The sequence below is a fragment of the Calonectris borealis genome, unplaced genomic scaffold (assembly GCF_964195595.1).
Source record: "Calonectris borealis unplaced genomic scaffold, bCalBor7.hap1.2 HAP1_SCAFFOLD_231, whole genome shotgun sequence".
In the NCBI taxonomy this organism is placed as follows: domain Eukaryota; kingdom Metazoa; phylum Chordata; class Aves; order Procellariiformes; family Procellariidae; genus Calonectris; species Calonectris borealis.
In genome coordinates this window covers 1-26,465 of record NW_027441616.1, presented here as the reverse complement: position 1 = coordinate 26,465, position 26,465 = coordinate 1, and the positions used below count along the sequence as shown (strand labels likewise).

The 26,465-nt window shown below is 48.6% G+C and overlaps 2 long non-coding RNA genes across 3 annotated transcripts; both read left to right on the top strand.

Annotated features, from left to right (window-relative positions):
* Positions 1-1,663: 1,663 nt before the first annotated feature.
* On the top strand, positions 1,664-10,152 carry LOC142077368 (uncharacterized). Of its 2 annotated transcripts, none has more exons than XR_012671758.1 (2): positions 1,664-1,850; positions 7,636-10,152. It is a non-coding gene; the product is annotated as an uncharacterized LOC142077368 (long non-coding RNA). The 2 variants fall into 2 exon arrangements; XR_012671757.1 differs by lacking the exon at positions 1,664-1,850 and adding an exon at positions 4,783-5,304.
* A 12,688-nt stretch (positions 10,153-22,840) lies between these two features.
* Positions 22,841-24,629, top strand: LOC142077367 (uncharacterized). Its single transcript, XR_012671756.1, has 4 exons — positions 22,841-22,964; positions 23,963-23,998; positions 24,124-24,159; positions 24,566-24,629. It is a non-coding gene; the product is annotated as an uncharacterized LOC142077367 (long non-coding RNA).
* The last annotated feature ends 1,836 nt before the right edge of the window (positions 24,630-26,465 follow it).

Below are 26,465 nucleotides of genomic sequence, written 5' to 3'. Positions count from 1 at the left end.
ATTACAATACTTAATCAAATCATCTCTTCTTGCAGTCCCTCCAGGGGATCCTGCAATTTGTTTCCAATGTAACCCATCTGCATCATTTCAACCAAAGAACTCTTTACTATTCCTTTCTTGTCGGTATCACCTGCAGATTTTTACTATTTATAGCCATTTCTATAAATACAGAGTTCACCCAGCGGGTTCACATGGTGCTGTGCTGCTTGTAAACGGATTCATTTTTATCCTTGCTGCAGTCTGGAGGTGGCAAGTGCCAGCTGATAGATTAAGACGGAGATGAAAGCGAGCGATACATATGCGACGGTGATCCTGCCACAAGGATTGATCGAGGAAGACCCTGCAGTGACTCTGTCAGAGGACAAGGTTTTCAGTGCTATTTCTGTATTTGATACCCCAGGGATTTGTTTTCCCTCTGCGTGTGTTTCTGTGCAGGCACGTGCATGAAGCAGAGGTGTTTCTCTGTGCCGTAACTGGGACTGATGACGGCTGGGTGGGTGGGAAGAGGTGCAATCACGGAAGAAACTTCCTGCAGCTGCCCTGCCGTGTCCTTCAGGCTAAAACAGCTCTTCTGGTTGTTTGCTGCCATCGAGAGCTACCGAGTGCATGGGGAGGTGTCGGGTTCCTGCTCCCTGTGGTCAGCACTGGTCCTTACTGGGTAGCCCTCCCCAGCAGCCAGCGCTGTACGCCCCTGTCAGTTGTTAGGCAAACATCTGCAGCTGGAATGTGTGGCGTGTTCCTCCGATTTGTCCATTCTCCACCTTGCATAGCAACGCATTTAAAATACTGAAATGTGCTCTTTTTATTGCTGTTAACATTCAAAAGTGTTGTTTTGGTCTGGTCAGCAAGGTATTTGGCAAACATGACTGTTGCATTTTGAGAATAAAGTAGGTTCCCATCCTTCCCCCCACCTCCAAACTGTGTAGCATCCAGATCTTTTCTCCCTACTCCCCTACGTGTGGCCTGGGTTTGTTCGTTTTGCTGCCTCAGACCAAGAATACAGCAAACACCTGAGATGTGTGCTGTGTGCTCCAGGCCAAAGAAAGTTTTAAATGGTCCCAGTTTATTTTACGCAGCCATGCGGCGTGGTACCTTTTGGAAGGAACGCTGGGATGGTGTATCAGAAGTTACTGAAAATGGGATGATACCGGTAGTGGTTTATTTTCAGTGCCTGGTTTGGGAAAGAATATTCCAAAATACTGAACTGTTAGAGAAAGATGAGTGCAAGGCAAGGAGCATCATGCTGCATTTATTGCTAAATGTATGTTTTCATTTCATTCAAACTAGAAAGTAAAGAAAGACTGTACCTGCAAAAGAATTGGCATAGCTGTCTCTGTTTCCCAGAGTGAGCATACAAGCACCAGGGAGCAGTTTGGAGGATCAGAACTTCAGCCTGCTCTGGGTGATAAACCCTCAGGAGAGGACAGAGAAACCCCACTTCTTTCAATACAGCTCTACTTATCTTAATAGTTCTTCCTGTTAGATTGTGTTGGCGGTCAGACTCTAAGCACGTGATTAAACTGTTAAAAAATCAAGATCTTTAGGGATTATTTACTGCATCGAATCCTCTTGCAAGCAATGCACTGTATTGCCCTGTGGATAGTATAATGTCAGGACTGGCATGGCTGGTAATTTTCCTTTTCTTTTCTAGTAGAAGGATGCATTTATGAAGGGAAATTCAGGGTACAGGTGGTGCCCCACAACAAACCAACCTGTGAAGACCCAGACATCCACTGTTACAAAGAGGAAAAAGCTATGGGCCTTTGCTTCAGACTCTGCAAAAGATTGACCAAGCCCGAGGAAAGTGACCAAAAGTGAAGCAATGCCACAGCGTCACTTCGGGATGGCAGGTGAGATTTCCATCCATGTTCCTCAAAGGTAGTAGCCTTGTTTTGTTTGAGTCTGGAATCGAGCTGCAAGACCAGTTTTCTTTACTGCACATGGTACTGTAGTGCAAATACCTTTCATGTCCCAAATTAAGTTGCCAAGACTCTAGTTAAACCTCTGCATAAGAACCTAAAATTTTCCTTAGGGCATGATTGCTTTCAAGAGTCGAGTCCAGATATGTGGCATGTCGTGCCCCATACCCCATGTGGGGTCCGGATGTGATTGATTTTTAATTCAGGCTTATCTGCTGTTAGAGATTTTCATTTTCTAGTCAAACAGGCAAATGCTGATTGTGTGCATTCTTCTTCCCTTTCATAGAGTATTGTACTATGTTTGTAATTTGCTGTTTACAAATATAATTTATGGGTGTCTGTGGAGTTGGAGGTGTTAACGTTCTTGTGGATGAATGTACCAGTGGAGCTAACTTTTTGTATTTAAAACAAGAGAAGCGTAATTTAGTTTCACTTAAAATGTGCTCTTTTGCCCATTATACCTTGGAGGGGCGGATTCTAACCTTTTAAACATTAAAAAAGGAAATAAATAAAACAATCAAATCCGTGAATAAGTGTAGGTGGAGCGCCTGAACTGGTGAAAGGCAGGTAATCTCTCCCTGATATCCGCAAGCAGCAGAAGTGTTGTAGTCCTGACCTTGAAATAGAGAGACGTAAATGTTAAATGCTGGCAGCTTAAGAACCTAGCAGTCAAGGTAGAAAATAATTTTTCCACCACCACCCTTTTTCCTTTTTAAAGTTCCTAATTTCATAAATACTGATGTATTTGAAACTGTCATATCCTACCTAGTTTATGAAAAGCGTGTGGCAGATGGGACTTTTCTGCTTAGAGAGGTTGTGAGCTGGAGGGTGGAAAATGGTTTTATGGAGCAAGTGTGAAAGGATAAAAAGGGATAAAAGGGCTTGTATGCTTTTTTTTGCCAGTTTAGTGGTATGAAAATTCCTCTAATGAAATTCCTTCTGGCTATGAAGGAACTGTGAAATGTGATCAACATCAAGTTCTAAAAATCTCAAGCCCCTTCATCCCGTTCTGCTATCAGAGGAGTGACTTTTATGCTCAGTAAGTCAATAATGTTTATTGACTTAACAGGAAGAACAAGTAGGAGGTCTTGGTCTGTCTGGCTGCTGTCCCCCAGCGCTCCGGCGGCACTATCCAACTGTAGAGCTTCTGAGTACAGAGAGATCTTGAATCGGCAGCTGTCAAAGCAGAGGACAGAGAACTTGAGAATGAATTAGAAACTCATCTCATCCCTTGTTTTATCTAGAGAGCCATTCATTTCTGAAGAAGGCCCTCTTTTGTGCTACAGGTGATTTTTCCTAAAAATTTTTATTTATTTGTTTATTTTCTGCCTACTGAGTCAGTGAGCACAGTAATTCACAGGTCTCACTCCAGTCCTCACGCCAATGAAGGCTGGCTGTTTCATGAGTATAACAATAGCCCATAAAATAGCGACAACTTCTGACAGAGATGTTGGCAGCATCTAAAGCACGGCAAGTCTGCCGTGCCAAATGGATTCCTGTTTTGTCCCCTATATACCAGTTCGTGGTAAATATGTTTTGTTGTCTTCTTCTCCCCTCGACTTCATGTGATAGTTCAATCCAAGTCTGACCCTTCTATCCAGTACAACCCCTTTTAAAACCCAGGCTGCGTGCTAACTGATGAACGAAAATGTAGCTGAGCAAGCGTAGAAATGCCTCTGACTGTCTTGCATCTTCAAGGCAGATCGCTTCCTTAGGAGAGGGATTATAGGATTCCAGAATAAATCCAGGAAATCTGTTTACTTGTTGGTAGTTGTTAATCCTGTCTTGATTGCTTTTTACATATTACATTCCATTTTGGAAAATGTAATATAGAGAGAGCAAGATCTTCCTTTCTTTTTCTTAAGTCCCCCCACAGACCATCTCTCTCCTTTATTTTTGGCATTCCAATGGCAACCACCCTGCTTTTCAGTTTCTCACGTTGACCTATGATTGTGTCAAGAACCTGAGGTGTGGCACCAGCACTGGGCTTCTGACCTGCAGACCGCTAGTGGTGTCCCTGCTCATCCAGCCAGGAAGTTGTAACTGAGCATGTTTTTCTCATGACGTGGCTCACCTGTGATACGTGAGGGCGTAAGGCAAAGACAAGCGCTGTTTGCAGGTGAGCGTGACCATTGCAGCATCTACCCTCAGAGCTACAGAGCTAAGTGGGCAACAGCTTTCCTCGGCCAATGTGCAAGATTGCCAATACTTTCACATTTCTGCATGAGGAGAAAAGCATCTGGGCCAAAAAGCCCACTTTTTAGCGAGGCAAAGGGTGGGAAAAAAGACACTCCCTAGACTAGCCAATATCCCGATAGAGATGCACTTTTTGTTTTTAGAAAGAAGCTTCATTCTGCACCCAGGTGAAAGTTAGTTGAAACTGGTACCTGCTGGTCTTCTTTCTGCTTAGTTCTTCCTCAGTTCTTTCTTTCCTCTGAAAAATTGCAGTGACGAACAAGCCAGCCTGCTGAGTTTATAATCAGACCAATCCTAACAAAGAATGTCATTCCCAAATAGTGAGATGGTTGTAAGCTATTGGGAAAGTCATGAATCATCTCCCATTCTGCATGTTCAAATTCTTCACTATTTTCTCCTTACCGTTGATTTAACTGTAACTTGCTTTAAAATAGCACTTGAAATTCCTAATTTTTCGTAACGATAAGTTCTTGGTACCATAATAGAAACGTTGTGCTGAGAAGCCACGATAAACATATGGCAATGTTTGTATATATATATTTTGTCTTCCCTTAGATGAAGTAATTTTGTAATTTGAAACCTTAGTGGAACGATTTTTGGTTTTATCATGATCAGACATCTAAGTGCCAGCCCTCTGCTACAGCCTCCCTTCAATACAGCATATTCAAGTTGCTTAAGCACCAAATTAAACTTTCACTTGCCAGTTAGCTGTCATTTTTTTCGTTCCTCTTAATTTTTATATTTAAATGAAGAGTTTAAGTATTTGCTTACTTGGGGAAAAAACAGTGCTATCCTTGTCCCGTTATGATAAGCTACGTATTGGAAGGGCAGAAAGCTGAGACCACCAAGAAGATACTTAGAAGAGGGGGAAGAATTTTAGAGCCCTAAGTTGGATGTTCTTCAGGTGGCCAAAACTGAGGAGGGGGAAGAAGACCTACAGGTAGCTAAAGGGAAGCACAGGAGAGCAGCTGGGAGCCAACAGTGTGATGTGGGCATAAGGAAGTGCTCCACTGCAGTGTGTCAGGCAAAGTATTTTCAGGAACTGTGGAGAAGAGCTAATGCCATTGCACAGAGCCCAGCTCATCTGACGGGGTTGCTCTGCTGGTCCTTCACGTACAAGAAAGATGAACTCCCCCTGGAATAACTGGAGAGGAGAGCTGCAGGGATTGCTGGGACATGGGAGATGGAGGTGCGTGATGGCATCAGGAGTTCTTGATTTGCTTCGGCTAGAAAAGCAAGTGGGAGAAGAGTGGGGTGACTCCTGTAAATGCAGAAGAGGGAAATACCATTTAGGGAGAGCAGTTACTAAGCCTGAAGGTGTGGGCACCAGAGAAAATGTGTGCCACCTGGCCCTGAGTAAATTTAAGCTGAAAACTGGAAGAAAACTCTTAAGGCTTAGAAGATCTGGGTTCTGCAACAGCCTTCCAGTGGAAATAAAGAAAGTAGAAAGCACCCAGCCAACCCCTTATTGCTTAACATGGAGTTCAGTGAGTTTATGATAGGCCCGGAGATCTCTTCCAATCTCTCCTTCCTCCAAATTAACTGCCTCTTCAGGCATTGTCTTTCAAGATATGTGTTCCCTGTTCACTTTTTAATTGCTCTCCTGTCCTCTTGTTTGAAGGACTGAACTGTTGCTGATCGAGTATTTTGATGGCAAAAAGTGCTATGCTGGCAGGATCGCTTCACTTGTGGATTATGCTTAGGTACTTGCTGACCCTTCCCATTTTCTGTCCCCATTTCTGCCCCCATCACTTCTTGTTACTAGATCCTATACTTCTGATAGTGCCTTGTCTTTTTGTCGATGCTTAATACGTTTTGCTCCCTTTTTTATTTAAAAGCAAGAAGTTTAAAAACAAAAAACAAACAACCCACACACACACACACCTTCTACCTGTTTGTCACAGTAAGGGAAACAATTAATTCCAGTTGAACATTGGGTTTGAAGCCAGATGCTCTTTAGGCTGTATTCTTAAGATAATGAGCCACTCTTCTATGCTAGAGTTAGTGGATGAGCTTGGTTTATTCATATTGCTTTCTTCTGCTTCTGTTTACTGCTGCTCTAAGAGAGTACTGAAAAAACCTACCCCGCGTATGTTAGCGTGAGGTGCTGTCTGAGGGAAAACTTGTGGCAACACCTGTGGTATTGAATTAAACAGCACCGGTGAGTGTTCCCGTGAACTGGACCTTGATCATCTGCAGTGCTAAATCGCTTGGAGGTTTACAGGTACAGGTTTGTCCCACATCAGCTGGAAAGCTCCACAAATTCCTCGGCACCACTCACGAGTGGGAGTGAGCCAGGGGATTTCCCCGTGGACATTTTGGATGCAGTTACTCTGCATCCAAATTTTGCACAACAAAACGCAACCAAATGCACAAGGGTAATTGTGCCAGTTGGCCTCCATTCCAGGGAATGGTCCCGGGCACGTGTAATTTATGGTTGTAGAGAGAGTTTTTGTATAGTTCCGGGAAAGGAAATTGGAAAACGTGAGTGCATGCTTAGTGAGACCTGGGGAAGGTTACTTATCTTTGGTGTCTGATCATTAGTGAAGTTGGTGTCTCAGCAATACAGCGAGGATAACGCTTCCCTTTCTCTCACACTGTGGCTGTTGTGCGAGACGTTTGGGCCACAGACTGTCTCCCTCTCTCTAGATGACACTCTGTTAAATTGGGCCCCTGCATTGCTTCCAAGGCACTCCCCCAAAACCAGACATTTAGTCTTCATAACAATGAAGAGCAACCACCGTTCTGAGTGGAAAAGCCACTCCCTGAGTCGTGCAGTGCCAGTGTTCGTTGCTTTCTCTTCTTGTCATTTTCTGAGCTCCTGAAGTGCAGGAAGGCTGGAGGCGAGAAGCTGTCAGCATCAAATACTCGGAGGAAGAACATTTATATCTCCATTTTACTTTCCTCAATTATAGACTGTATTGGCAGGGCAACAAGTAGGCAGGCAGGTTGCCTGGCCAGTGCCTGTGCGGTTCTGGCACAGAGGATCAAGCGCTTTGTGCTTCAGAGCTGTCAGGCTGGCACTTTTCACCACTCAATGCAGCTCTAGGTTAAAGCTAAATGAAAATAGAAATTTTGCTTTAGAGCTTGACCGTGTCATTTTGTTCCATCCTTTTACTTGTTCAGTGGCTACGGAAGGGAGCCACTCCCTTGGTAGGAGCATCCACTGAGTTATGAACATGCGTGATATCAGAGCATCTTTGTGTATATTTACGCATGAGATCATTACAGCTGCTGTTTTAAAGATCTCTGTAGTACATGAAACCTTTGGCAGTAAAATTGTAAATCCACGCAATGGTGTGTTAAGCACACAAATCCAATCAAATCCTTTAAAGAGCTTTGAAAGCCTCTCCCAGAGGGTGCAGAAATGGTTATTTGTGATTCTCTTGAGCTGCCTTTTATGGCAGCTTGCTTAGAGTGTCTGTGGCAAGTAGTCTTCTGGGGGCTTAACGCTGCACATGGTAGGTTCTTTAAACAAGCAAATGGATAAACTTAAGACTTGGTTTTACTCTTTTAACAGCTCCTACCCAAATGGGAGGCCTGAGTAGGCTGCTTTTAGCAGGGGAACATGCCCTGACTGCGCAAGAGGTAAGGAACTCTCTTCTCTCCCTTACCGCGAGCCCTCAGTTTAAAGAGAACTCTGAAGAGGAATGTTTGACCGGTGGGAAATGAAATTTAAGGTACCTACCTCAGGTGCGTCTGAAGTGTGAGCCCTGTGATACGAGTCTTGTATCCCAACCATGAACGTAGAGGTTGGGCCCAGTTTTTATATGGGTTCAATATTAACTCTGCTGACTGAATATTTGGCCAGACCAGGCAAGTCTGCCCCCTTGAGAGGATAGTGTCACCGGTGGAAAGGTTGAAATACAGTGACTGTTAACAAACAGGCGGTTTCCAAACTCTTTTGGGCAAGGGTTTCATATGCTTGTGTACTGCCTCACACAACTGTGGCCTTGGCACTAACAGCAAAATAAATACCTGATAATTTCCATACAGTCAATGTCATTATGTACCCATTCTGAAACCATGCAAGTGCTAACAAGCAATCAAAGTATTGCAGGATATTCCTATTCACTAAGTCTTTATGTCTAAAAAGAAGTTTGTAGTTCAGTTGCCATCAAAACCATTTTGTTTTTACGAAGGAGTCTAGTAAATAAAAGTGTTCCTGCATGTCTCCAGTAGTGCTGAGATCTCTGGTCTTTCTTTAGACTAATTATTATTTATGATCTTTTTTTTGGGCCAGCTTTGAAAATTGTTCAAAAGGTGGCTTGTATATTGGGCAAAATAGGTAGTCACTGCCATAAACCTCTAGCCTGGAAAGAAGAGCTGTGGAAGCGAGGAGGGTTTCTTTTTTCTTTTTCTTTTTTTTTTTTTTTTTGTGGTAATTGGGAGGAAAAGCAATAATTAACTATCTATGTGTGATACCTCCAAATGCAAAATGTGACGTGGATTGCTCCTGTGCTGCCAAGACTGAGCCAAGACTCCTCAATGCTTTGCACACTGGTTTGAGCAGTGGAAGTCTTTGTGCAGATGCGAGTACTGGCTTTCTGTGCTGCAGCATGAAAAATAAGAAATGGTAGGGTAAGGTTGGCAGAGAAGTGAAAAGACATTGATTATTTTGAGCTAAAATGAGAATGCCCTGTAGTTTTCAAACTTTGAATCTCTCTGCTTGGCATTTAAAAACTGTTTTTATTATGCTGTTATGTTTAAATGAGGGGGAAGGTGTATTGTAGTCACAGATGCTCAGTTCCATTAAGAAGGGTCTTTGCCTTCTGAGTTGAGCTTTCTTGGTTTTACATGAAAAGTGCCTCAAGTAGTACGACTTCAGATGGCAGTGAAGGAATAAAATCTACATGTGAATTTAGAGACAAATCAAAGAGGATGGTGTGTGATTGTTTTAGTATGTGAACTTTTTTTAATCAGGATTTTCTTTTTTTTGAGCAAAAGACCCGCTTCCCATGTGCCTACATAAACCCCATTTTCTCTGATAGAAGCATGCAATATGGCTTGTGATGTAATGTTTACTTTAGGTATAAGCTGTACTATGCAGTGCTCTTTCGGGCTTGTAGCATTCTTTTGAAACCTGGCCCTCCACATCAAAGAGGCAAGCTGTGTCATCTGCTCTCCCCCAAAATGTAGAGCAAAATAACTGTCATAAATACAGTCTGACCAAAACTAGTTGAGGGATTTGTTGACTGTTGTTAGAATCATGATGGGTCAGAAATTAGCCTGTACTTACTAATGAGTTACTGTATTTTAATTGCCCTACGCTATCTGAGAAGCAGGTAAGTGTCAGAGCGCTTTCCCAGGGAATCAAACTACACATCTCTGATTCTTTCAGAGGGTCCCCTATGTAAACTGCATCCTCCGGAAGAATCTGGGTGCTTGGCATTCTCAAAGGGACCCAAGTGGATGAAGTTCAGTCCTCCTGACTGCATGTCAGCAGGAATTACGTTTCCAGCTGTGCTTCTGTGCACTGAGAAACTTCCTCAGTTTCTTTGCTTGGCAGACCTGGTGTGTCTTCCATTCTCCTTTGCTTCCTTTTGTTTCAGTGTTTCAGTGGTGATTAATTACGCAGCAAATATTTCTTAGGCTTGTGTTTCCCCAAATGCAGTAAATATCCTAAACCTATGTAGACTTGGGTAACTGTGTTATAAGGGGCCTCAAACAAGAATACACCCAAGGACATAATTTGCAACTGTCAATGGTCTATCCTGGAGGAGTAAGAATACACCCAAGGACATAATTTGCAACTGTGAATGGTCCATCCTGGTGGAGTGTAGATAAACCAGCAGACACCAATTGAAACCAAGATAAGGAACGTGAAAACTTTACAAACAGAGAGATAAGCAAAGACAAGACCATATATGGAAAAGAAGAATAGAATGACTATGTATAATTCTTCTGGGAGATCCAATGTATATGTACGATGTAGGACGATATAAGCTGTAACTGATGCAACACGCGGCATGCATGTTAGGAGGAACGATCCCCTGTGCATCCAGTGCTGTTAATAAAGAGAATGCCTGCTTCTTAATGCTGCCTTGGGGTTAAGAGGTTTATTCCCGATTTTGGTGACAACTTAACAGGACTTCTGGCTTCCCGTTGTCCTGGTTTCAGCTGGGATAGAGTTAATTTTCTTCCTCGTAGCTCGTATAGTGCTGTGTTTTGGATTTAGTATGAGAATGATGTTGAGAACACAGTGATGTTTTAGTTGTTGCTAAGTAGTGTTTATACTGAGTCAAGGACGTTTCAGCTGCCCATGCTCTGCCAGGTGCACAAGAAGCTGGGAGGGAGCATAGCCAGCGCAGCTGACCCAAACTGCCCAAAGGGGTATTCCATACCATATGAGGTCATGCTTGGTGTATAAGCTGGGGGGAGTTGGCTGGGGGGCAGCGATCGCTGCTCGGGGACTGGCTGGGCATAGGTTGGCGGGTGGTGAGCAATTGCATCGTGCATCACTTGCTCTCTATATTCTTTTTATAATTATTATTATTATTACTACTACTACTACTACTACTATTATTTTACTTTATTTAAATTATTAAACTGTTCTTATCTCAACCCCCAAGTTTTCTTACTGTTACTCTTCTGATTCTCTTCCCCATCCCACTGGAGGTGGGGGGGAGCGAGCGAGCAGCTGTGTGGTGTTTAGTTGCTGGCTACGGTTAAACCACGACACCGTCCTCGGGAGCGTGGACAGAGCGTGATGGTGTGCTCCCTCTGCCCCCAACCTGACTTTTTCCCTAACCCTGCCCAAGCGATAATCACCTGGGTGGACCGTGATGGATGCAGATAACAACACAATAGGCGATGCATTCACCTAACCACAGCGCTGATCAATGGGTGACTCAAGCCAAATTTGGAAGAAACTAACTGCAGTCGGTATGTAAATATGACTATGAGTCAATCATCTTACCCCCATAAATAGTGGGCAGCCCAAGAGCCCTTTCAGCTCTCCTGCACAGCAGCGAGCTGTGAGGATGGCAGGGAATGTGCTGATGCGCAGACTCAGGTGCTGAAGGGGTTTTAATTTCATCTAAGACCAAAAACTCATGGATCCGGCTGCACCTACTACATTCAGGTTCTGACGCAGTTGGGAACATCACCTGGGGTTAAGGTTCTCTAATCCTTATGTCACGGATGGAGTGAGAGAGAGATGCACTTCACTTGTAAAAGAGAAGTAGCAATATGTTTATTGATGTAAGACAGCAATTTAACAAAGTTTGATAGTAAATGCAACAGTGAGTTAACAAGGTACACTTGATTAGTTACTGCATGGAGGACAGGGTCAGACAAAACTGTCAGGGAGACCTCCCGTTGAGTTATGGTGTTCAGAGAGGACTCCCTTGCTTTCTAAATTCCTTCCCTTAGAAAGGAGTCTAGGTGCAGCTGGATGCAAACTTAGTCCCAGACTTGGTCAATGGTTTATGTCTAAAGGATTATATATGTACACAATCAATCCTTTATATCACTTAGCTAAGATTTCAAAGTTTCAGTGCGCTTATTCCCAATTCACTTACCGAGTATCTGGCATGATAAGGATTCTCTCAACCTCAAGGAGCAAGCCTGAGGACTCTGGAGGAGAACAGTCAGCAGTGGATGGGAATCAAATCAGGGGCTACTCAAGCAAAGCCAACCCTTACCAGTCCGTGGGGCGAGAGCGGCTGCATCCAAGGGTGCTGAAAAAGCCAGACAATGTCCCAGTGAGGCCACCCTCCATCATCTTTCAAAGGTTATCGAGGCTGGGGGAACTCCCTGACAACTGGCAAAAAGCAAATGTTGCATGCCTCTTTCAACGTAGCCCAGAGGATGAGCTGGGGAGTTAAAGGCTGCTTAGACTGACTTTGAATGAGGAACATGTCCCACAGGGTGTCCTCTCAGATTGCATTTCTGGGTGTCAGAAGGTGACTGGATGAACCCAGGGCTGATCGTGCCTGACCATCCTCACTGCTTCCTACGATGATAGGACCACATCTGCGGGTGAGGGGAGAGCAGTGGGCGTCATTCACGGGGACACAAGAAAGGCTTTCAACACCATCCCCCACAACAGTCTCTTTTCCAAGAACAAACTGTCTGGAGGGATGGCCAACAGGATCCTCATGATATCCAACATGGACCAATCCAAAGTCCTGCCCCTGGCGTGGACGAATGCCTTGCGGTGACACAGCTTAGGGACTTCCCATCTGAGCTGCAGCTCTGCAGAAAAATCCCTGGTGGTCCTTAGGTTTCATTGGACAAAACGTGAACTATCAGCAAAGACGACCAAAACGTCGTGGGCTGAATGAGTAGAAACACAGCCAGTGGAAGTGATTATTCCCCACTGCCCAGTTGCCACTCCCAGCTGCATGTCCCAAGGCAGTGACCCACATACAGGGCTTTGATAAACAGCCACAGAAATGTAAATAATTTTGCCTGGTGACTTAGTCCAACTCTCAAAACGAGGCAGGATGAATGCCAGCTCTGGCAAAGATTGCACATAAACTGAAGGGACTGCCCTCCAGCTGCCCAGCTGTGGCCCTGTGTTGTGGTTTAACCCAGCAGGCCACTAAACACCACACAGCCGCTCGCTCACTCCCCCCTCGGTGGGATGGGGGAGAGAATCGGAAGAGTAAAAATGAGAACACTTATGGGTTGAGATAAGAACAGTTTAATAGGTAAAGCAGAGCCGCGCACGCAAGCAAAGCAAAACAAGGAATTCACTCACTCCTTCCCATTGGCAGGCAGGTGTTCAGCCATCTCCAGGACAGCAGGGCTCCATCGCACGTAGCGATTACTTGGGAAGACAAACGCCATCACTCTGAACGTCCCCCCTTCCTTCTTCTTCCCCCAGCTTTATATGCTGAGCATGACATCATCTGGTATGGAATACCCCTTTGGCCAGCTGGGTTAGCTGTCCTGGCTATGCTCCCTCCCATCTTCTTGTGCACTTGGCAGAGCATGGGAAGCTGAAAAGTCTTTGACTCAGTATAAACACTACTTAGCAACAACTAAAACATCACTGTGTTATCAACATTATTCTCATACTAAATCCAAAACGCAGCACTACACCAGCTACTAGGAAGAAAATTAACTCTATCCCAGCCAAAACCAGGAGACCCTGGCATGGTGAGCACCCTCTGGGCCCGGCTGTAGAAGCACTGCAGAGATAGCGTGCCCTGGGACCCCGTGTATCGGTTGGGGTCTGGCACTCAGAGGGCCATGGTGTTGTGCCATTGTGCACCCCATAAAGAGTTGGCTGGATCAAAAAAGGGATATGAGGGAAGCGCTAGCAGGTGTGGCCATGGCTTGGTAGCAAAGAAATAATAGTGGGATCTAGCCAACATCTCCTACCTTCATTGCTCCCAGCTCCCTTTAGATAGAAATGTTGATGTGAACTGTATTAATATAAACACGTCATGGGAACGGTTTCTCCATTCAAAGTGTTGGGAGGAAATGTGTTTCTGGAAATGGCTGCAGAAATCTACATTTACACTGGGGGAGAGAAAGGGTCATCATATTGCTGCTCCATATGCATGGCCTATGAAAAAAATCATGAGAATTTACAGACCAGTGTCAAAGTTCTGAAGAGTGAATTTTTACGCACCTATTACCCTGAGGTCTTTCCTGCATGTGTTTCTACTTTTGCCTAACATCTTAATTCAGCGGTTGATTCAGTTGCCAACGTGGAGGTTGCCACTGCCTCCAAGATACCCAGGGGTGGCTGAAGCCCCCACGTGGGACTGCGAAATGTGACCCATGACGTACAGGAGCACTTCTGGAGCAGGAGCTGGTCACCAGGCAGGGTGTATCGAAGCATCTCAGTTGAGACAACTGATTTCTCTCCCTTGAGTAGAAAAGGAAGCCTGGGCAATGGCACCCAAGGTGTCCAACATTAGAGGAGATCACTCTCATCCCTGCCCTCACCTACAAAGGAGCCACATGTACTTCACCGTGCATGGAATTCAATATGACTTGGTGTAGATGCTGCAGAGTCTACTTGAAATTGATCCTTTAAGGCAGATACATTTGGATTAGTGCAGATTTGGCTACTCAAAGTAGAGCATTTCATTAACTTTGTCTCTTTGCTTCCTCCTATGAATTGAGGGAGCTCGTGAGTTCACCCTGTGACTCGCGGTGTGCAAAAAGTGAATATTGAGAAACAGAGTCCGAGCACGGAATGTTTTGGTGGGTCTTGGGATCTGTGCTTGACAGAACAGCATTTCTTCCATTGGTCTAAGGCTATCCCCTGTGGGGAGTGAACTTCAGAGAAGGTAACGTGGACGCAATAAACAGCAGAGGAATGTCTTTCATTTTTTATTGAAGCACGCCTGCCTTTGGTTTTGGTTTTGGCAATTAAGAAACATCCTCCTGTGCCTGTGTGCAGCTCGTTCTCTAAGTAAAGCAGGTGGGAGTTGGTGCCAACGGAGTGAAACATGCAGCTACAGCCTTTAGTGGTAGAAAGCTGAGATCCGAACGAGGCTTCTGGAAGTCCCAGCTGGCTGATGAGTGAAACCATGGGGTTGGGATGGGGTGCCCACTGAGTTTCTGACATATGGTCTTGATCTCTCTCTGTATTCATACTCCATTAGGGGATGCTCAGGAAGAGCATCAGTCAGAGATTGCTGATATCACCTAATCTGTAAGTAGAAAAAAAAGGACAACTAGAAAGGGAAGAAATCCTTTCTTATTGTTTTTTAGTATTGAAATCTTTTGACTTTGACTACACTCTTGAAATCTCTCTAATCGACCACATAAGAACGGAGGAATTTTATGCGCAGAGACTTGGCTTGTTAGGGCTTTTTGCACGTTTATGAGTCCTCTGGTGTCAAATATTGGAACTGCAGTTATTGAAAGATTGAACAAGCCTCTGCGGAAGGAAAAGTCAGCAAACTTTCATACACCCCTCGCTTCCCCACCTCACTGTGACCCCATGATGTCCCAAGCTTTACCGATGTCTCTCTGTCCCCACTGGCTGTTTCTTCAAACACAAAGCTGTGGTTTTCTGAGGATTTGCCAATGCCTGTGAGTTCTCCAGAACCTGCCAGGTTCTTTCAAAGCCCTGCGAATGAGCAGCTTCTGTCAGCTCATGAGGATTACTGAGCACAGCCATCCCCAGCAGTGGACATTCCCCATCTGCCAGGCTGAGGCATGCACACAAGATGGAAATGTCTCTGTCATCCCCCATTTGCACATGAGGGTCCTTCCCTTTTGCCATATCCCAGAACAAAATGACTTCTCCTCCTCTTCTGCTTTGCATTTCTAGGCTCAGACATGGTTGTAAGGATTTGCTAAAGCCATCAGCCATCACCTTGTTACTCACTGACATCCCTGACCCACCTTCCCAGACATACTCTGTTGGGTTTACGTGGCAAGGTTTTGGTAGCAGGAGTGCTGCAGGGGTGGCTTCTGTGAGAAGATGCCAGAAGCTGCCCCCATGTCGGTCAGAGCCAGTTCTAGCCAGCTCCAAGATGGACCTGCCGCTGGCCAAAGCTGAGCCAATCAGCAATGCTGGTAGTGCCTCTGCGATAACAAGAAGGGGGGAAAAACTGCTGCACAACAGCAGCTGAGAGAGAGGAGTGAGAGTATGTGAGAGAAACAACTCTGTAGTCCCCAAGGTCAGTGAAGAAGGAGCGGGAGGAGGTGCTCCAGGTGCCAGAGCAGAGATTCCCCTGCAGCCCGTGGTGAAGACCATGGTGAGGCAGGCTGTCCCCCTGCAGCCCGTGGAGGTCCACAGTGGAGCAGATATTCTCCTGCAGCCTGTGGAGGGTGCCACACCAGAGCAGGTGGACGTGTCCTGAAGGACGCTGCAACCCTGTGGAGAGCCTGCGCTGGAGCAGGTTTCTGGAAGGAAGCAGGGGAAGAGCGTGAGGAGGAAGGAGTAACAGAAACAAAGCGTTATGAAATGACTGCAACTAGCCAAGTGGCTTCTGCTAAATTTGTATCCCGATACTTGACTGTCCCAGCACCCATTGCTCTCAGTGTAGTTTTTAACAGTCTGTTGTGTCGTTCATTTTTCCTGGAGGCTGGTGCCTGAGAGGGGATGTGACACACCCACTCAATGCCATGCTCCTTGGCCCAGGTGCTTATGAGCTTGTTTCAGAAATGAGTCCTGTTGTCTGACTCACTTCTTTCAGGGTGCTCTGTCACCATAAAACTTGCTTTTCAAGGCCCAAGATAGTGGATCCTGGGCAGTGGCATGGGTCACAGGGTATGTTTCCAACCATCCAGCAGCCGCTTCCACCTTTGTAAGCACATGGTGCTTGCTGTGGCGGGGTTGTAGTAGTGTGATAAGATCAGTCTGCCAGGTTTTCCCCTACTGAAATTCCAGCCATCGTCCTCCATAGCCAAAAGGCTTTAGCTGCTTGGCGTGTTTGATTATGGTGCACGTTTTACATTCATGGATAACCTGTGCAATGGCATCAATGGTCAAGTCCACCCCTCAGTCACGAGCCCATTTGTATCTTGTATCCCTTCCTAAATATCCTGATGTGTTATGGGCCCATCGAACTATAAATAGCTCACCCTTATGTTCCCAGTCCAGATCCACCTAAGCCACCTCAATTCTAGCAGCCTGGTCCACCTCCTTGTTGTTTTAATGTTCTTCAGTGGCACGACTCTTGGGTATGTGAGCATCTACGTGACGTACTTTTACAACCAGGTTCTCTACCCAAGCGGCAGTATCTTGCCACAATTCAGCAGCCCAGATGGCTTTGCCTCTGCGCTGCCAGTCGGTCCGCTTCCATTGCTGTAGCCACCCCCAGAGGGCATCTGCCACCATCCATGAGGCAGTAGAGAGATAAAGGACTGGCCATTTTTCTCATTCAGCAATATCCAAAGCCAGCTGGATGGCTTTCGCCTCTGCAGACTGACTTGGTTCACCTTTTCCTACAGCAGTTTCTGTGACTTGTTGTATCGGACTCCACGCAGCAGCTTTCCACCTCCGATGTTTTCTCACAATATGACAGGATGCATCCGTAAACAGGGCATATTGCTTCTCTTTCTGTAATTTATTACACAGTGGGGCCTCTTCAGCATGGGTCACCTCCTCTGGCGACACTCCAAAGTTTTGGCCTTCTGGACAGTCCATGAGCACTTCCAAGATTCCTGGGCTGTCGCGGTTTCCCATTCAAGCCCGTTGCGTTATCAGCGTGACCCACTTACTCCATGTGGCATCAGTTATGTGATGCGTAGAGGGAACCCTCCCTTTGAACATCCAGCCCAGCACAGGCCAGCGAGGTGCCAAGAAGAGCTGTGCTTCAGTACCAACTGCTTCTGACGTGACTCGAAGCCCTTCATAGGCTGCTAATATTTCTCTTTCGGTTGAAGTGTAGGTGGCCTCTCATCGTCTATAACCCCGGCTCCAAAACCCTAGAGGTTGCCCTCGAGTCTCTGCAGGTGCTTTCTGCCAGAGGCTCCAGGTGGGGCCGTGGTCCCTGGCTGTGCTCTAAAGCATGTTTTTCACTTCTTGTCCTGTCTAGACTGCCCCAAGGGCTACCGCACGAACTGTCGCCCATGTCATTTGTACAAAGGCTTGTTGCTGCTCACAGCCCCATTCAAAACTGTTCTTCTTCTGGGTCACTCGATAGAGAGAGCTTATCATCACACTATAACCTGGAATATGCATTCTCCAAAAACCCACGACACCTAAGAAATTTGTGTTTCTTTTTTCTTAGTTGGTGGCGACAAATCTGTTTTTTTATTGATCACATCCATTGGGCTGTGACAATGCCCATCTTGCTAATTTATTCCTAAAAAGTGGATCTCCTTTTGTGAGGTCCTTTGACCTTACTTTATTTTATGGCAAAGCCAGCTTTCAGAAGAATCTACATTATTCTCCCTTTCTCAAACACTTCCTCTATTGTGTTGCCCCACACAATGATGTCATCAATCTGTTGCAGGTGTTCAGGAGTTTTGCCCTGTTCCAGTGCGGTGTGGATCAGTCCATGGCAAATGGTGGGGCTGTGTTTCCACCCCTGGGGCAGTCGGTTCCAGGTGTACTGGACGCCCCTCCAAGTGAAAGCAAACTGTGGCCTGCACTCTGCTGCCAAAGGGATTGAGAAAAACACATTAGCGATATCAATTGTTGCATACCACTTGGCTGCCTTTGACTCCAGTTCATACTGGAGTTCTGGAACGTCTGGTGCAGCAGCACTCAATGGCCACAATAGTCCACTGTTAGGCTCCACTCTCCGTTAGATTTTTGCACTGGCCTTATGGGACTATGAAGGGTGAGTGAGTCTTGCTGATCACTCCGTGGCTTTCCAGTTGCTGTGTCCTGGTTCCGGCTGGGACAGAGTTAACTTTCTTCCCAGTAGCTTGGGGGGTGTGCTGTCTTTTGGGTTTGGTATGAGAGGAGCATTGATGGCGCATGGATGCTTTGGTTGTTGCTGGGTGGTGCTTGCACCTTTTCGGCCTCCCATGCCCTGCCAAGTGCAGGGGAAGGTGTGGGGGGGACGGGGGTGGGGAGCATAGCCGGGGTGGTTGACCCAGCTGGCCAATGGGGTATTCTATACCATGTGACGTCATGCTCAGTATAAAAACCAATGTATCCCTGTTCATGACACGCGGTCAGCAGTCGGCAAGCAGTTGCATTGTGCATTGCCTGCTTTGTATATTCTGTTATTGTTGTTGTTATCATTGTTATTATTACTGTTCTACTTCATTTTATTTCAATTATTAAACTGTTTTTATCTCAACCCGCAAGTTTTCTTACTTGTGCCCTCCTGATTCTCTGCCCCATCCCACCGGAGGGTGGGGGGGTGAGCGAGCGGCTGCGTGGGATTTATTTGCTGGCTGGGGTTAAAACACAACATGCTGAATCAGCTTACGGATGGGAATCAGGGAGTCTCGGTTGGTGCGATATTGCTGCCGGTGCACTGTCATGGTAGCAAATGGCACCTGCTGTTCTTTAACCTGCAGCAACCCCACCACAGACGATCCTCTGAGGGACCGGGCAAGCTAAACAGCTGTTTCATCTTCTCTGTACTCAAGGCAGTTATACCAAAAGCCCAGCGGAACCCTTTTGGGTCTTTGAAGTACCCGCTCCGGAGCTGGTCTACGCCAAGGATGCATGGAGCCTCCGGACCAGTCACAATAGGATGCTTATAGTCCCTGGGGCTGGCGTGCCAGGCCGTTGAACCCACACAGTCCAGTAAACTTGGTTGTCCCTTTCCTCCGCCTGGCTGGAGGCAGGGCCCCTTTATTCCTGCTCAGCGTATTCATTACTTGGTTGTTGCAACTGCAACGCAGAAATCCCTTCATCAGGGTTGAAAGGAAGATCAGCCCTTCTACTCTGCCCAACAGAAATCGGAGCAGTAGTTTTCCCGGATGGATGCCTTTTGGCTGTTGTTTTTTCTTGCAGTTCCTGTACCCAAGCTTCTAGTCTCCAGGTAGGTTCACCATCCCACTTCTCATGGTCCTCCCCCTGGTCACGCAGATAGAACGACAGGGTGGCACGTGGTGTGTGCCACCAGTACCCTTTCCCTTGAGCAGAAAAAGGCTGACTCTTAATAGCTGAGACACTGGTCGGTATGAGAGAGGAAGACATCCTTTTTTAAATGCTGGGACAATTGTTGGGACAGTTTCTCCACAGCTGAGACACAGGCCTGTAGGGAGGAAGTGAGATTCTCTTTCTGTTCCTGGAATTGGCTGGCCAAACCATCCACAGCTGGTGCCTCCATGTCTGTCCAGCTCTTTAGCACCAGGGTGTTGGCATATGTTAAGCGGCTATCAATTGCCATCCACCTGATTTGCATTTATCTCAAAGGCAGCCTTGACCTCTCCTAAGTCAATATTCCTCAGTTATGACAGTGCATACAATTCATCAATTCTTTTCAAAATAACTTCAGAATCCAAGTAACGTCACAGCTTATTTAAGTATGATAAATAATTCAAGACTGCGCAACTTAGCTATCTAATAAATAACACACAAAGCAGAAGCAGTCAAAATGAAAATCTTCCAGGTGACTGCCTGCTCTTTGGGCAATTTCCAAAGCAAATATTCAAGTTAGTCGCCTTAAATCTTTTCACACCTGATCCACAACAGATCTCTTATTTATAGTTAGTGTCCCGTAAAGATATAACCATATCCATAACCCTTAAAAAGGACATACAATGTCAAGGAAGAATCTGAGCCATTTACAGTTCTCCTGAACTACTTATCAGTGTATTTTTATTTCTTTGAAGCCATGACAAGAGTCTCTATCATCATGGGAACAAAACCAGTGACACCTCGGTTTCACTGACGCTCAGGCAAACCTCCCACTGACTTCAAAACCTAAACCAGATTTTTACCACCAGCCTTTGATTCCCAGCTTGTGTCTCATAAAAATAAATTATCCTCACACCCTCATAGACAGAGGACTAAAATAAAGCACTATTTTACTTTCAGTAACGGCGATTGGGAAGCACAGCGTGGTAGCTTGAATTACTGTGGCACATAACAAAGAGAGGATGAGTTTACAGGGGAAGGTGCCAGCCTTACGAAGTATCCATGGATCTGCTATCATAATGTTGATGTCCCATGAACTCAGTACAGGCAATGAGTCCAATGCATTCAATGCTGCTGTTGCTCAGTGCGCCTAGTGGATTTGCTGGTCATTGCAAGCGGTTACTTCTGACTATCAGCTGCCACAAGAGACAAGTAAATAGGTGCTGCACCTCCTGATTGAGACCTACTGGCCCTACCTCCTCCCAGTTCTAGCTCACACCACCCGTAAAAATGCTGGTCTTCTCATGATGCAGAAATAAATAAATACCTGTGCTGTTATCTCTCTCTTCTGACAGTTGCGGGCATCTACCGGGAGGCAAAACAGGGGTGCCTGAGCTTGTTGATCCCAAATATGCCCATCTCCATCGTGAGTATGTCCCTGCTAACAGAGGTACCAGCTATTCCCTCTGCTGTTTGGGGCACTTGCATCCTTGAAGAGCGCAGTGATGGCAAATCGCGTGAGTGTCACGACTGGAAAGAATGGGAGCATCAACGGCAGATTGCTGGAAAAGGTCTTGCTTGGCTTGTGCGAGCCAGGCCAGCAGCTTCCCCCAGCGGCTCTCCCCACTCAGAGTGGAGAGCTGAACCACTTGCGTACAATCCCACACTGCCGCTGCCCCACACTGGCCAGAGGATGCTGCCCAGGGCCCTCAGGATGGTGATGTTTGGGCCAGGGGTGCTGTGAAGGAAACCACCCTGTAAAGCCAGGGATAGCTGCAGGGCAGGCAGCAGGGGAGAGGGAAAGGGCCGCAGTGCCCCTGGGGAGACAGCTCCATCACCCAGGCTGCTCTAAGCCCCGCTGCTGCAGGACATCCCTGCCACCAGGCTTTCCCGAAGGAGGGTGACACCCCAGGTGTCAGGCTGCTCCCCCAGGACTGCCCCCACATCTGGGATCCAGCCTGTCCCCAGGACAGGAAGGCGTGTGGGGTGCCCCAGGACCTGCTCCTACACGGTCCCCCCAGCACTGCCCTCCTCTGCGGGCTCTGCCCACTGCCAGGGCTGGAGGGAGCCCAGGTGTCCAGGCTGCTTTAACGCCCCGCAGATTCCCCCTGATTGGGCACTCTTGTGAAGCACCAAGCTTGCTGAATGGGTTCCTTGTGCCACAGGCCCTGGGCTTATCAGAGATGCTGTGGGGACAAACATCCCTCCTCTTGCCAGGGGAGCTCTGTCCCCACAATTAGAGCCGCGTGGCTGCCTAGGGACAAGCACCCGCTTCATCGTGTCCCTCTGGACAGCCACATCCTGCTCAGAGACAATGCTGGCCTGGGTCGAGGACGAGGGCATTGAAGGGACACTCCATGGGGACAGGGGCCTTTGGTGAGCTGTGGCCAAGTCCCGGGCAGGGGCAGGGCAGGAGCCAGAGCCTTGTTGGGGATGGGGTCACTGGGACCCACTGTCTGGGGGCAACTCTGCAGAGTGGGAGCCGTGTTGTCTGGGAGGGCACAGTGGCCCCAGGCAGCGGCAGGGTGGGGGCCAGGGCAGGGGATATTCTGCTCTGTTCTGTGCTCTGGGGAGGCCGTGGCTGGGACTGGACCAGTTTGGGGCCTGCAGTGCAAGGGAAATGGGGTGGGCTGGAGCTGGGCACTGTGACCACCCCAGCACTTCCTCCAAGCTGAGCCCTTGTCTCCCAGTGCCCAACATTCACCAGTGCTCCCCATTGCCTCCACGGACTGAAGATCCCAGTCACCCAGCTGTCCCCATTGCCCATTCCACAAGTTGTCCTCCTACATCCCAGTGTTCCCAAATCCCAGGGTCCCAGGGGTCAGTCCCAGCCCCCCATTTACCCAAGGGGCTGGAGAAGGGCCAGAGACAATTCTGCTTAGAAACCCTTGGTTTGAGGCTGGCGTCATCTCTGGGGGAGTCCCAGAGGGAAAGGCTGGCCTGGGAGGTGAGAGGCACTGCGAGATGGCAGTGCTGGGAGGTGAGGGGCACTGGGAGCTGGGGGGATCTAGCTTTGGGGGGCTGTTGGAGGATGGTTTCATGTTGGAGCGGTGGGTCATCACCGTAGGGTTTCCGGCTGTCAGAGGCGCACTGCCCGTCCCCCTCACCACCCGCAGATGCCTGGGCCCTTCCATGTGCAGCTGCCCCTTGCAGGAAGCTGGACTGATGCCGGGGAAGGTGGCTGGATCAGTGCCGGAGGCTGAGGCGACTCTGTGCCAGCGCTAGGCTTGCTGCCAGGGCTGGTGTCTCTGCCAAGCCTGGCTTTGCCCTGGGGGCTCTCGGGGTGTGCAAGGAGGAGTCCTGGGAGGGATAAATCGGCCCCTCACCTTCTCCAGCTTCACCCAGCACTCGCCACACTGCAGAGGAAGATGAAGGTCGCAGCGCTCAGCGTGGCCCTGCTCTTCACCATCCTGCTGTGCACCCCGGAAGATGCTCAGGTGAGTCCCCACTGCCATGGGGAGGGCCTCAAGGCTGGGGATGGGTCTTGGCTGCAGGACGTCAGCTCTCTTGCAGAATGAAATTGCAGTGGTGAGCCTGAAACTCCTTGACATGGCCTCTCCCTCTCCCAAGCAAGGAGCTCCTCCAGGCTCCCCTGCACCTCCAGCCCTGGGCAATGCAGCTCTCTCCCTCCCTCCCTCCATCTGTTCCCCCCTTCCCCCGCAATTAAACTTCCAGAGCTAGAGTTCCTCAGAGAGTGGTCAGACCTGTCCCTTCCCTAGGAGGGTTCACTGTAAAATCCTGTGAGGGCTCTTCTCTTGGTGCCCCCACATCTCTCCCTTTTGGCCTTCCCCATCCCATCCTTTTGTCCCCCTCAGACACGCCCTCCCCACGATCTCCTCCGTGTCCTATCTAGGGTCCCCAAATGCCCTCCCACTGATCGTTCCCGATGCCTTTCTTTCAGTCTTCCCCCTCAGTCCTTTGCCTTTCATCCTGTCCACTGTGGTAGTGTCCCCGGATCCCCTTCCTTGAAGCCCCACTCCCAAACATTCTCCCAGTCCCCTTCGTTTTGTCTTCTGCAGTCCTCTTCCTTCTGCCCCCACCAACCACCTCGCTTGAACTCCCCCTATCTCCTCCACTTGAATTTCTTTACGCCTCACTTGCGTCCCACGCAGTCCTGTCCATTCAACACCCCTAGCCCACTCCCTTGGGGTCCGCTAATTCACCCCAGTGCCCTGTCTTTGGGTGCCCCCCACCCCCATCAGCTTTGGAGACCCCGAATTCCCCACGCTATCCGTGTCTCCATCCCCACCCCTGGTCCCTGCATGAACAGGTGTCCCCGGTGAAACTTGGAGGAATGGGGCTGGGGGGAGCAGAAGGGATTTTCCGCCTCAGACCAAGGGGAAGCCATGGGCCTGGGGGGACATGGGACACCTATGCCCCACCCACAGCCCCACCAAGGTCCAATCCAGACCACCCCTTTCCTCTCCTTCCCTAGGCATTGTTGGAAGCAAGTGGAAGTTATAGCCTGGACGTAAGTAGTCGGATGGACTTGGAGGGCATCCAGCCTGGGGAATGGGAGGGCAATTTGGTCCTCCCATCCCTTGCTGGGACTGGGGACATCTCAGTGACCAGTGAGGTCTCATGGTCTCTCTACAGGTGGGGTCCAAACTCGGGCGAGTGAAGAGGGCTGAGGTAGGTACGATGAGTTCTGCTGGCCCCAGACCCTCCCGTTGCATGGCCACAACACTCCAGAGCATCCCAGCATAGGCCCCAATAGACCCCACTGCAACCCCAGAGAACACCCCTGCACCTCAGTGTTTTCCCAGGGAGGCCCCTTTCCCCAGGGCCCCCATTGCGTTCGCATTCATCCCATTACAAGCCACTACACCCCAGGATGCCCCAGTACACAGCCACGCACCCAGGTGGGCCCCTTCCCCAGGACACCCCCTGCTTTCTGTGCACCATCATGGAAACTCATGTACCCCATTTCTCCCTGGAGGCACCTTCCCCAAGGACCCCATTGCTTTCCCCTGCCTCCCACTCCACCCCAGTGTACCCAAGCATGTCCCCCCACCACTAACCCTCCCTTTCTCCCCAGCCCCTTCTGGCTGACCGGGTGGTGGAGCTTGTGCGCCGTAGAAGCGTGGCTGCAGCTGTTCATGTCTAGGTGAGCAGCATCAGCCCCGCAAAGGATCCTGGGCCCCAGGGGATCCCTGAGCCCTCTCGGGTGGGCAGAACTTGGGTATGGGAGAGGGAAACAGAGGGGACTGTCCATGATCCATGTCTCAGGGTGAGCTGGACAGAGCTGCCCCCATGCCTTTCCTGGCACCCAGTGGGGCTCTACAGACCCAGAGGGTCACCGTGCAGGCCAGGCAAGGGCTCTGGTGCCATAAAGACCCCCAGGATCACCTTGAGCGGTGGGCAGGGCTCTGGGAGCTTTAGGGGCATCCTGGGCTAATGACACACTGGGCAAGGGCCTCTAGGTGCCATATGGATCTCAGGAGAGCCAAGTTCTCTCCTGGGTATACTGAGGGCTCCAATTCCTGTCTCCTTTCCCAGATCCCTGCAGAGAGAGATAGTTGGGGCGAGGCCCCTCTCATGTCTCAGCAGACACCGGGGGTCTCATTTTGGGCTCTGTCTTTCAGGACTGGAACTGATGGTGACACCCCTGTCCCATCCCCCTCCAGCGGCATGAGGAGATGATCATCCCTGGATGACCCCACCTGGACCCCTGGGAGGCCTGGGCCATTTCCCTCTAATGATCAATAAACCCCTTCAGCAAAGCTACGCTCTGTGTGTCCGTCGGTGTCCTTGTCCATGTCCCTGTCCATGTCCCCTCTCCTCTGCCAGCGCCCAGATGCCTGGGTTGTTTCTGGCTGCACCACTGCCATGAGCAGAGTGGCTGAGGGACCCCGGATGCCAGGGGTGTTTCTGTAAAGGAGATCCCCTTCCCACCCACCGTGTGCCCCCAGATAAGGGCACATTAGGGCAAACTGGGGTGTCCCCCCATGAGGCTGGGAGAGGTAAGGGGCAGATGGTGCCAACCTCCCAGTGTTTTGGAGGCACAGCGGGAAATAGGTTCTTACCGGGGCTCTAGTGAGCACCATCCCCCAAACAGCACAATTTGGTGTCAGGACAGGAGAGGAGCGTGGACAGGCAGCCTGGACGCCTGGCTGCTCTGCCCCACTCTGGGAGGGGTGGTGGTTCCCTGCCCCATGGGTTCACCACTCCTGGGTTCACCACTCCTGGGTTCACAGGAGATTTCTGAGCTCCATGTGCCCATGTGCCTTCCTGGACGTCCAGCCCACACCCTTCTCTGGGGTACCCCCCATCACAGGCCAGGAAGGCAGGTCATGGGCACCAGATGCTGGACAGACCTCTCCCTGTCCCCCGCCATGTGTGGCTCAGCTTTGCGGGACTTTGTGTTCATTATCTCTTGGCTGTGGTTTTGTCTCTCCAGGCATGCACTGAATTACCACCGACTTTTACGTTAGGAATTTTTCCCTCGCCCCACTGCATGTGATGGGCTTATTGGGTCTTTTCCAACCTAAATGATTCTGTGATTCTCTGATTCTATGATTTCATGTCTTCAGCAGTGTCGACTGCAGGGGCATATTTCCCAGGGGGCTGGGGGTTACCTGAGAGTCTCCAGGGCAGCAGAGTGCAAGCAGGACTGATGGGCAGTCTAGACTCTTTCCAAGCAAGAGGGCTCAAGTGTGGTTAGTGTCTCCCATGTGGAAGCTGGCCCATCCCTTTGATCCCTACCCACATCCCCTTGTCCCTAATGCTCTTAGTTCTGTGGCTGCAGGTCTATATTCTCATTTGTCGTTGGTGTTATCACTAACACCATTATTTTTTGGCCATGAAACAACCCAGATGAGAGTCCTTGAACACCCCAACTCAATGCAGACCCTGGGCTCGTGGCTGCATGGCTGCTTTACTCAAGATGGGCAATGTTATAACTCTTTCAGTAGTCTTTGCTCTGCTACTTCTACTCA